Below are 12286 nucleotides of genomic sequence, written 5' to 3' on the forward strand. Positions count from 1 at the left end.
TGGCATTTGAGGGGAGCTTGTGAAAGAAAAAGAGGTTGCATGGTAAAAAGGGGAACCAGAGGAGGGTCAATCAGGCTCCTAGAGGCTTCACCTTTTAAAGATCCACCCCCTTCTGGGTGACAAGCCAGACCCAAACTACAGCATGAGGATGAACAGGCTAGTGATGAAGGGGTGTGTGTGTGGGCCCAGGAGCCATTAGCCCAGGCTTTCCTTCTGTGGTGACTGAGGGGTTTTTGAATTAGATAGTAACAATGATTGTGCAACCCTGTGAGGACACTGGGAACGACTCACTGGACACTTTAATGTGAACAGTTTGGATGTTCAACAGGCCAGAGTTTTAAAGAAGCAGATGCAAAACCGGCTATGGAAGGCCATGGCTGTGTGTCCCCTTTCTAGTCTTAAGCCAGTGTCCCACAACTTATGGGCTGGAGAAATAGTCAGATCATCCTTTCTGGTCCCCTGAGGACAGTCTCGGAGGACAGCTCCCCACCCCTTGGTGACTGCAAACAGTCATGACTCATCTAGCCCTTCCAAAAGGATCGTGATAGTTCACTCGGGTGACCCTAGCATGGAAAAGGAGACCAGTCAGGCTTTTCAGGAGACTATTGAGTCTGTGCACTAGGCACATGATCTGGCCTCTCTCTCTCTCTCTCTCTCTCTCTCTCTCTCTCTCTCTCTCTCTCTCTCTCCCCTCTCTGTGTGTGTGCGTGTGTTGCACATGTATTATATGTGTACAGGTGTGCATTCACGTTCGCACATTTGCATTTAGAGGCCAGAGGTCAACACCAGTTGTCTTCCCCAGTTGACCTCCACCTTGTAGTTTTAAGAAGTTGTCTCCCAGAATCTGGAACTCACCCATTTAGCTAGGCTGGCTAGCCAGCGATCTCTGGTGTAATCCCCACCACTGGGATAACAGTTGGGGTGCTTCATGTCAGGATTTTTATGGGTATGTCTGCTGTAGGAAATCCTACAGCCGGTAGCCCTTGAGTACCCGCCCACTGGGGCGTGGCCTCTTATACTATTTATGCTGATGTAAAGCATGCGTGAGTTGGTCTCTGCGGGATTCGGTTGCTGTTCTCCGTTCCAGCAGAGGATATTGATTTGTGAGTCTACCCCTAAATAAATAACCATCTATTATTGTCAATTCTGAGCTATCGTGGGATTTCTTTTAAGCATCCTTCTTCATATGTGGAGGCTCAAATGCAACCCCTATGATTGTGTGGCGTGGGCTTTATCTGAGCCATCTCTCCAGCCCTTGGCCTTTTTTTTTTTTTGAGTGTTTAACTTGATCAGGCGTTAGCCACTAGCAGAACTCACAGATTTATTCCTTGGTCCGTGGAAAGGGTTGATGACCAATGGACATCTTTGGGGTTCTCCTAATAGCTGTGAGGGTAAACAAAAATGATTTCTGTCATGATTGTAAGGGCATGGGCGGAGGGGCCCTCAGTGGGTGCTGCCCTCCTCCTAACCGTCAGGCTAGGACTCTCAGTCTCTGTTCTGAGACTGCTGTAGTTCCTGATCAGTTCACTAGTGATACTAGTGAGCTTAGCTTAGCTCACTGTACTTTAAACCACCAGTGTCCACAGAGAAGGTACAGACACTGAAAAGTTCACCTGGCTATAGCCCAGTCACAGCTGATGGGCCACATGGGGTTTCTCCTTGGAGGACGCTTGGTGGCAGTTGATCTGATAAATACTGTTTCCTACCCTAGAAGGAGGACGCTCCCTCCCCAGACAGCCTGCAATCCTATGCAGGGAGCTGGAACAGTCCCGAGTTTCCTCAGGGCACTAGATTTTATATTGGAGCTGCTGGAAAGTATAGGACCATATGATCTTTTATCTCCACCCAGGACACGAGACCATGGCAACCAGACCTGAACAGCAGCAGGTGGCAGGCACCATGGATGGAGTGGAATGTGTACTCTCTGGAGGTGAGGAGAGCCCTGCCCTGCTCCTGGTACTTGACAGCCATAACCCAAGGAGTGATGGCTCAATAATAGTGAATTGTAGCCCCAGGGCAGAAGCACAGGCTCAGTTTGCCTTTTGGGTCTTGGAAGCGCTACAGTTTGTAAAAGGCTGAGGGTCCTTTGGGGTTTAAGTGTCCGGAGCCAGCTCCTCAGTTCATGAGGTGGGGAGGCTGTGGGACCCTTAGGAGGTAGAGCCTGGTGGGAAGCCCTTACTTAGGCTCTTGGGTACTGTCCTCAGACAGGATTAGACAGCACTCTTGGGACCTCTCAAACAGTGAATCATTAGGCCAAACTCATCCATTAAGCAACTTCTTCCTTCCACAAGTGCTCCGGTGCCATTGCGACGCTTCGACTGTCGGGCTAGACCAGCATCTCCACCAGAATTCCTAGCTAACTAAACTTTCCCAGGCTCTGGAATTGTCTTGTCACCAGAGAACACACCACACAGAGGTGTGATGTTGCATGCTCAGGAATAGACGGCCACACTCAGCAGTCTCAGGGAGGTGCCAGTCGGGCTGGTACCCAGTGATGCCCAGGGCACAGAGTGGCTTTGTAAGGCCTGCCAAGTCTGGAGCTAAGAACCGCAACAGGCCACATCTTACCACCCATCACGCTACACTCCCGTCCTCACCGAGCGTCTCACGTCACACTCCTCATACTTCCCAGGATCTGTAGTGAGAGGAGGACCCAAGGGTGCTTCATGGGTCAGCTTGGTGACAGAGCACACAGAGATGGAGGGCACTGTGCCTGAGTCTCTCACAGCGGTTACTGCCGAGGATCCATGGAAGACCTCATCATTAACAGAGCAGTCTGAAGTACACAAGCCATCCGCTGTGTGTCCAGAGACCACTCTGCGAAAATTTACTCCCTCCCTCACCCTGTCACTTTTTCCTTGGGCCTCTGCTCTGAGACTCTGACAGCCTTCCCCAGAGCTGAGCTGATGCCAGGCCCTAAACTTCCAGAAGGCTGAGAGCTAAATGAACCTCTCCTTTCCATAGATTAACCAGCTTCAGTTACGTCAGTATAGTAAAAGAAAATGAATCTGTATATCTTTTGTTTTTCTAGTTATTTATTTTTACTAGATATGTTGGTGTGAGCATGAATGTGTGTTTGTGTGTTAATATGCATAAGTACATGCATGTGTGGTGTATGTACATGTAAGGGCTTGCTCACCCTTGCTGACTGGCATGAACAGAAGCTCAAGGTTGAAGCTGGAATGTCTTCTATAAATTCTCTATCTTAATTTTTGACGCTGGGTCTCTCCTACTAAATTTGAAGCTTGGCCTTTGGTTAAACTGGCTGTCCAGTGAGCCTCTGAGATCTGCCCATTTTTGTCCCCTAGCAAAGAGATTGCAGGTGTACACTGCCTGGCTCTTACACGGGGGCTGGAGATTCGAACTGAGGTCCTCATGCTGTGCAGCAGGCATTTTATCCACCGGGCCGTCTCCTCAGCTCTGGATGTCTTTTCTTAACTTTTTAAAAGCTTTCTTTTTATTTGTTCTTTGGGTCTTTCACATCATGCATCTCCATCCCATTCATTTCCCCGTCCCTCCGTATCTGCCCTCTGCTCTTTCATCTCTCCTCACCCCGAAATAAAATGAAATTTAAGAGAAAAAAAAAAAAGAAAAGGAAAAAGGGGGAAAATCTAGCTATGGAAGCTGCAATGTGACACAGTGTGTAGGTTATGCATTGCCCAAAAAGTGTCCAGTCCAGAATGCAAGTGGCTTTTGAAGATAAGGTTGTCTGTTTTTCTAATTCACACTGAGGTTCTACATAGGCAGCACAGTAGTGTCTGGAGTCCCTTATGCAGGGGTTGGGGATGTGACAGCAGCAGCAGACCCAGCAGGATTCCTGAATCTGAGGACCTGGCCCCTGGCCCAGGCTCCCTGAGAGGCTCCTAGGAGTCTCACCCAGCAGGCATCGGCTTGGACGGCTGTGGTACGCTGAGTTCTGGTCCTAATTTTCCCTCGGCCCTGTCCTCTACTGCCCAATGACGACACTCAGGATGAAAGCCAGGCAAGAAAAGGACATGTCGGCTGCCAGCTGGACTTCTTGCTCCCCCTAGGCTTCCAGAGCTATGGGGATCTGGCAGGCTGCGGTGCCGGGAAAACACATTGTTTGGGGGCGTTGTGGATACAGTACAGGATATTTTTAGCAGATTGTTCTGACTTAGTGAAAAACCTGAAAGATAGTGTTGATGAGCCCCTTGTTTTAGCTCCGCAGATGGCTGGGCTATAATTAGACGCTTGTTTCTGGGCGTCTCTACAGTTCTGTAAGAAGACACCTTGCAGGGCACAGAGCGCATGGCGGGAGGGCGCCTTCGTGGTTTTATTCAGGCTTCTCTCTTTTACTCTTTACTCTCAAGCATTGACTGTGTCTGTGACAAAAAAAGTTAGTGATTCACTGGTCTCTCAAGCTAAGATTAGCCCGGAGAGAGGTCAGAGGTTGGTCGCCATTTTCTGACCCACCGACAAGCTGCCAGCCACCCTCCTCCTGAAGTTGCATCCTGAGCCCATGGCCAACCAGGTTCTCTGGGCTCTCCTGCGCTGCCCTTTCTTTCCTAGCAGGGCTTTCATCTGTGATGACCTGTTTATGTGTGAAGCACTGGGCTGAAGAGCCCGTCCCCTCTCCTGCCCTTCTCACTTCACAGGGAAGGGGCTATGGCTTTTCTAGACACAGTTGTTCTGGTGCTCAACATGGACATATCTGCATTTGCTCAGCAGCCCTCTCCTGTGATCTGACCCATGGGCTCCCTGTCACAGGACCCATGGTGGGTCTGTCTCTGCGAGTTCGTTTCCTCATCCAACAAGAAGAAATAATTTGTGCAGCATGCCCAGGGCACAACACGTGAACAAGGACGATGCGGGCGAGGTGCGAGTGGAAATGGCCAATCCACTCTTAGGGTTGAGATGGGGGTGTGGACACCGTCCTAGGCAGGAGTCCTCTTACTGCCCCCAGCTGAGCTCCAAGGCCCTGCCTTCGGAGACTAGTCACATAAGGCAAAGACGTGCTGACCTGTTTCCCGTGACTGTCACAAATACCCAAGGTGACAGGCTTGTCAGAGCATAGGCTTCTTAGCTTGTGGGTTTGGCCCTGTGATGGTGTGCCACTGAGGGAGGGGTGTGTGGTAGAGCAAACCCTTCACCTTACTGGGGAAGTAAAAGGGAGTGAGAGGCCAGGTGTCCAGGGTCCAACAGTCCCCACAAACCCTGTGACCCTAGTGACTCCCCTTGCCTGCACCCCATAGATATTCCATAACCTCCCATTGCACCAACAGACAAAGCATTTGCCTCACTGGTTTCCAGAAGGCGCATAAAGTCTAAACACTGCCGAGAAACAGGCATCCTACTTTCAAGTTTGGCTTGTGTCTTAGTTTGCTTTCCTCTTGCTGTAATAGACACCATGACCAAAACCAACCTTGGGATGGAAAGTTCTGTTTCAGTGTATGTCTTACAGTCTAGGTTACAGGGGAAGCCAGTTCAGGAACCCAGAGGCAGAAACTGAAGCAGAGACCACTTGAATACTGCCTACTGACTTTTTTTTTTGTGGCTAGCTTGGTCTGCTTTCTTACACACCCCAGGACCACCTTCCCAGGGGTGGCACCACCCACAGTAGGCTGGGACTTCCTATATCAATCATTAACCAAGAAAATGCCCGCTCCCCGACTTGCCTACAGGCCAATCTGATGGATACGTTTCCTCAGTTGAGGTTCCTCTTCCCAGATGGTTATAGCTTGTATCATGCTGACACACAGCTAGCCAGGTAGAGTTTTAAGGTGCCACATGGCATCCTGAGTCTACATTCCTGGCTGCTTTTGCCTATCTGGTCACTCCCTATGAGAGAAGCCAAGTCAACAGCAGCCACTGAGATGCTCATGGATGAGGAGCTGTCTCCCTCCTCTAGCCATGGGTACGGCTTGAAGACAGCCCTTGGGACAGCAGCTTCCAGAGACCGCTGTCCCTGTCACTACCAGCCTGGTGGCCACCCAGGAGAATCTGACAGCCATGCAGTCGGAATTGCTAACTGAGCTGTTCCCAGGTGTGTGTGTGTGTGTGTGTGTGTGTGTGTGTAGGCTGGGTGACCTGTGAATCTTTGCTTTTTATGTTGTCAAGGTTGACAGCAGACACATCACACACAATATGGACTCTGCGGTTCTCCTGAGTCAGGGCTGGGGGCTCAGTCACTCTCTCAGCTTCATTTCCTCCTTTCCCTGCAGGCAAGCCTTTGGTCCTTACTAACAGAGGCCTCCAAAATGACCAGCATCCACCAAGATAAGGAGAGGCCAAAGCCATAGGAAATCCCAGAAGCCACACAGTCTCAGAGTTCTGTCCCCTGCCGAAGACAGAAACATGGTCTCGGTGACATTTGCCATGGTGGTTATGACTATTTCCTAAAAGAGACAGAACCCTCACCTAACCTCCAAATTCTCCCAAGAAGCCAAGTCCTAACTTACTTCTCCAAACCACTAAGGCCCATTTCTCTCTTGGTACCCCAGCACTTGGGACTGGTGTTCTTAAAGATTCTTCCCAGATGTCAATGCAGCTGTTGAAGCTTCATGAGTTCAGGGCCTCTGCCTCTGGAGAGCCCACTAGGCAGGATGCTTCCATTGCCTGTATACCAGTTCCTTAGGGTTTCCTGCATGCCCCGGCAGCTAGGTGCTACCTACTCTTGTAGTACACTCCGTTCTTCAACACTGTCTGCAGCAGCACATAGGGAAAGCTCCTTTAGAAAAGTGGGCCACACACAGTGTGCACATCTCCTGTTGTTTAGGCTCACAGTTTGGCATAGTTGCTCTTTGCTTCTTTGCTTGTGTCTCATTCCATAATTCTATTCCCCATGGGAAGGCCTTTCACTAAAAACCAAACCAAAACAAACAAAACAAAACAAAACAAAACAAAAAAACAAACAAACAAAACAAAACAAAAAAAACATGGTTTGGTTGAGCCATGGAGATGGTTTGGTTGGTAAAGCGCTTGTTACACAAGCGTGAGGAGCTGAGTTTGAATCCCTGGCATCGCATAAAACCAGGCACGGTGGTGTGGGTCTGTAAGCTCAGTGCTGGGGAGGAAGAGACAGGGAGGTCTATGGAGCTCACTGATCATCTGGTTTAGCTGCATTAATGTGCTCCTTAGGGACCTAGTGAGAGGCCCTGGGGATTTAGCTCACTATAGAACACTGACCCAGTGTGTCTGCCTGAGGTTCCATCCCCAGCACTGCAAAACAAGCAAAATAAGCCCATAGTTCTTGTCCTACTATATGAGGACTACCGTTAGCCCCTCCCACCCACACAAGAGTCTGATGAGCATGATGGCCTGCCTGTAACCCCCGTGAGAACTTCTGACCTTGGCATTAACATGCACCCACATGCGTGAGTCCACATGTTGGAACATACATTCCCTCTCCATACAAAAAGTCAAAGAAAAAACTAAGGTGGAGATTTACTGTGGAAGACACAAGATATTGACTTTTGGCCTACACACACACACACACACACACACACACACACACACACACACACACTCACATGCATGCACACATACACAGACATGAAAAGAAAATGGAGAGTAATAGAGGATAATGTTTGAGGTCGATCTTGGGCCTTCAGGATCATACATACCCTGTTCAAACATGTCCCTATGTGTAGAGAGTGGAGGAAGCTCTGGATGAGTGAGTGAGTATTGCTGACAGGGACTTGGCCATCTCCAGGGCTCCATAACCTCAGACTCACAGAGGAATGGTAAAGCCTTGTTCCCAGAACGAGGCTCAGAGGGCAATGACGAAGCCTGCCTTGTGCCTCTGAGCGTGAATGTTGACAGTGTGCGTAGAAAATATCTGAGATAGCTTTCTCCTCCCTGGGATGTTTATGGCCTGCAGACTGCTTCTCTGCAGAGACAGCTCCACGGAAACTAGCTGAACCCACTTCCTTGATCCACTGTGTCCTAGCAACCCCGCATCCTTGTTAGCTGCATGCAGTAACCTGGCATCTCTGTTCAACTCTATAATACATGCGCCAAACCGGGACGCTGCAGTTTCTTCAGCAGAGACCCCAGGCCACCAGATGCCAGCTTTTCGTCCTTGTGAGTGTCTCTCTGTCAAGTCTGCTCCTGGAACTGCCCTGGTTGTGGCATCCCCCACATACATATGTGCACACATACTTTCAAATAATTATTTCTGAAAACATAAGAGTATCCGGCTGCTTTTACTGTCCTTGAGGTGACGGCTGCCTCTCTTCCGGCAACTGTTTGAAGTCACAGTCCTGCCTCCTGTCCCCTTTCTGTCATCATCTCAGGTTACATTCAGTCAGTGTCTTGTGACCAAGCCGTGATGTCATGCTCGCGGCATAGCGAGGGCTTGGGCATGATTCTTTCCCACGGTTTCTACCCTCTCTCTGCAGTGCCATTCACTTAGCTCTGACTGTCCCAGTGCTAACTTCCCCAATCATCCATCCCTGGCAAGCACCTGTCAGTCCTCCAGATTCTGACCCGTGGAGGGTCTCTGGAGGCTTCCTTCCTGGCCTCTCACTTCCTGTTCTGTTGGGGCTTCTCTGTCCTCTTGGTGTGTGCACTGCTGTCTGCACCCTCAGCTCCTCCTTTTATTGGTTTACTTGTTTTTGTGGACGGCAAGTCCTCCAGCACCTCCAGAGAAATCATAAAGTTGCCTAGAAATAGCAAGTTACTTACATTAAAGCAAACTGTCAGTTTCAGAAAGACAAATAACACAGTTTCTCTTGTCTGTGGTTCAAAGATTCATAAACTCATATATGTATAGACATAGGAAGGAAGAAGTGAAACTGTCCAGGGGGTAGGAGCAAGAAAGGGAAGGCATTGGGGCAAGGGATAGGCAACAGAACTTCATGTATGTGCATGGAGTTGGCCTTGGGTAGAATTGGTTTTATACCACTTTATCCTTCGAAAGCAATCAGCCTGGCCATACTAGTTTAAGTTGAAAACAATTTCTTACCAATATTCCAAAGGCCTTGTTCCACTGCCTCTGCCACCGTCCTTGTGAAGTCGCTCAAACCCTTGTCTGTGTTGTGCCCAGCCCCCACTGCCAGCAGGAGCCATTTCCTCCTGAAGCACCCAGAATGGTTTGGACGCTTTCTCTCCATCTCTCAGTTGCTAACTTCTTCGCATGATTTCTCTGCAAATGTCTGCCTCCCCTTTGTCTTCTCTGTTCTTCCCTTTCTTGATTCCAGTTAGTAGGACTTCAAATCGCCCAACTGAGCCTGCATTTGTCTCGTGACAGTCCCTTTGTCTTTTTCCTAAGTGTGTTCATGCCCCTGCCTCTGTTTCCTACAGATGGCCCCTTCTCTCTTTGATGGTTCCTTCCTCCCCTTTCCTCTTGCCTCTGGAGTGTACGTGTGATCATGGCGTCACTCTGAATTGACTTTGGCTCCCTGCTAACTCTCGCGAGCCTTTGCTGTTTGCTGAATGCTTTGTTCCTCACTGGCAGCTCTGCTGCCTGCCCCACATCTCCACACACCGTGCATGTCCCAGGATATAGAGCTCCAGGGCTTCCCGGACACTTGGCAGAGCGGTGGCTTTAGATTGCTGTCCAAAGCAGAGTGATTTGTTAGATGACCTTTATATGTGAATGTTTTCTAGTCTTTCATCTGGGTAAATGGAGACACAAGGCTGCTGACTTTCTGGGGGTTTGGGATAGAACAGTTTGGGGGGCTTTTCCTGGTGTGGGGGGAAGACTTTCTCCTTATGTCTCAATCTCCTTTTTCACTCAGATTCCTCTCACGCTGGTCTTCTGTTGTTTCTGAAGTCCTTGGGCTCAGACTCTTCCTCGCTTTCTCCACAGGCTTCTCTGTGGAGGGCAGCGGAGAGACCTGGGTCCATGGTTTTCTCTACAGGGTGTGGTCAGTGTAATGACCTGCCCTGTCTCTTTAAGAGACAAACCACCTCTCTCTCTCTCTCTCTCTCTCTCTCTCTCTCTCCTTTCCTAATCCACTAAATAAACATCCAACCTCACTCTGCATGGCGTGATGGCATGCCTCTCTGCCTGTCTCTCGCCTGCCCCATGATTCCCTGCTTAGGACCAGCTGCCTTCAGAGGCCCGCAACATGGTCTCGTCGTGTGCCCATCTGTATGTCTGTCTCTCCTCGTGGCCTGCTGCAACCACTCAGGGAACTACGCCATCCCTGCCTGGGACTGACTGCTCTCAGGACCTGCTGTTCACTGCCTGCAACCACATGACCCACTGCCGCCGCAAGGGGACCTGCAGTGTTTCTGTCACTGCAGCTGCCGGGGATCCTGCAGCATTTTTAATTTTTCTATTACAGTCAGCCTTGCTGCCCCTCACCCTTGCCTGCCACGTCTGTCTGTAAGGCCAGCCCACACCACCCAGACTTCTAGATTCAGATGAGAGAATGGATCCCCAGCCTCTCCCTGTTGGATGCTTCACCCTCTACTCCCGTGTTCACACCTCAGACCATCAGTCCCAGTCCCAGGTTGGGTGGCTGCTGTGAGGACTAGAGAGCTCCTCACAGCACCATATTCTCACGATGGACTGATGAGGCAGCCCCTCTCACAAGCTTTGGTCCCCAGGTCAGGCTCTACTTTGCTAACACAGGTCCAGGGAAAAGGACATTGCTTGGCCATATTGTGCCAGGCCAGGACTGTATGCATAGCCATAGAAATCCCCATACTGTGAGCCCCTGTCAATCATGCATGATTCAGCTACCAGCCAAGCATGGTGCTAGGGGATGGGTATGGCCTCCCCAGGCTCTGCTCCACTGTCCCTCCACAGCAGCAGTGAAAGATGCCTTCAGATTCAAAACAGCAATAATGATGGCGTGAGACAGCAGCAGAGAGCTGCGTGGCTGCTGATAGGCTCCCTGCCGCTGTCTGCCCAGCTACTGCAATCTACATTTGCAACAGTATCTGGCTTTAGCAAGAGTAAGCACTGGTGTGGTACTGATATGAATGGGCAGGGCATCTGGGGGGCGGGGGGAGCTAGGTTTCTAGGGTTGACCTTGGAAGGAGAGGAGTCCCCCATCTGCTGCTACAGGCTCCCAATGAGACAGCACAGGTGATTGTGGCATGTATCACCATGGAGACAAAGTCTGTTGCCGTGATCCAGGTTCAGCTACCTTCTGCTTCTGCCAAGGGCTCTCTGAGCATGAAGCCTTAGTCTGGAGTCTCAGATGCCCGGAAAACAGGCCAATCCCAGACAATACAATTGTATGCTACCCACAGCTAGCTACTTCACATGGTCACCGTGTCCCTTGTAGGTGACACAGCAGGGTATCGTGGTCACATAGCTGGATATTATGGAAGACTATAAGCTTGGGCATTGTGTTTGCTAATCAGGGCATTATCCAATGCTTACTTAGAAAAATATACTTTTAGCTCTAAGTCAGAGGGTGGGAAAATATGTTAATCACAAGCTCCTCTTGCTCCCGGAGTGTCAAAGACTTCAGCTCCTTTGTTTTCCAAAGGGAAGAGGAGAGAGGTGTGGGATGCTGAAAGACCGTGGGGACCTGACACTACTGAGACCCCACCAAGGATAAAGGGGAATGCAGATCCTTGGTGACCAGTTTGAACTGACACTTCTTGGTGCATCACTAGCCTCCAGCACAGACCTGCTCTGCTGGCCACTGTCCCTGGGGATTACCAACCCCCTGGGGACACCAGCAATACCTGGGTAAGGAGTGCTCACGGTTAGGGAACAGGAGATAATGAGATCCCATTGCAAGAGTGTCTCCTAACTGCATGGTCTCGCTTTACCACAGACCTCAGCTCAGAATGACCTCTGATTGGTGGACACTGGCCGTGCTGTGATTTGCCTCCCGGAGCCAGCAGTGTAGACCCAAGCTGAGGAGGAGTTCTCTGACCTCTAGTCCCTACCAGCAAAACCCAAAGGTGGCATGGGGTGGCTGTGGCCTCTCACTGGCACAAAGTTGACTGTCTAAAGAACTGAAAGTACGCTTCACACTTGGATGGAATCCTTTCACCAGAACAAAAGACAAAGCAATGGCAGTGTCCTGCCACCGGGGCCTCCCACCCCTCCCCTAAATCTTCAGTTGGCTAGGGCTCGTAAACAATGGGCGCATACTAGGGCTCGTAAACAATGGGCGCATACTTCTCGAGATCCTGTCATATTTTGGTTTGTTTGCAAAATGTCCCTCATAGGCTTGTTTGTTCAAACACTTGATCGCTACCTGGTGGGCTGCTCTGGAAGGCTGTGGACCTTGAAGATTTGTGTGTGTGTGTAAGCCCAAAAATGTGAGTCTATTTCCACCTCGTTTGAAGGTGCTCAAAGTTGTTAACAACAGATGTGGTTACACACCCTGACCTAGGGTGTGGTTACTTA

The 12286-nt window shown here is 50.1% G+C and overlaps 1 long non-coding RNA gene across 1 annotated transcript; it reads left to right on the plus strand.

Moving 5' to 3' along the window:
- Positions 1-1073: 1073 nt before the first annotated feature.
- LOC119802443 lies at positions 1074-2878 on the plus strand. The gene is made up of 3 exons (XR_005283434.1): positions 1074-1103; positions 1850-1930; positions 2633-2878. It is a non-coding gene; the product is annotated as an uncharacterized LOC119802443 (long non-coding RNA).
- Positions 2879-12286: the final 9408 nt, after the last annotated feature.

This window comes from Arvicola amphibius, chromosome 12 (assembly GCF_903992535.2).
Source record: "Arvicola amphibius chromosome 12, mArvAmp1.2, whole genome shotgun sequence".
Classification (NCBI taxonomy): Eukaryota; Metazoa; Chordata; class Mammalia; order Rodentia; family Cricetidae; genus Arvicola; species Arvicola amphibius.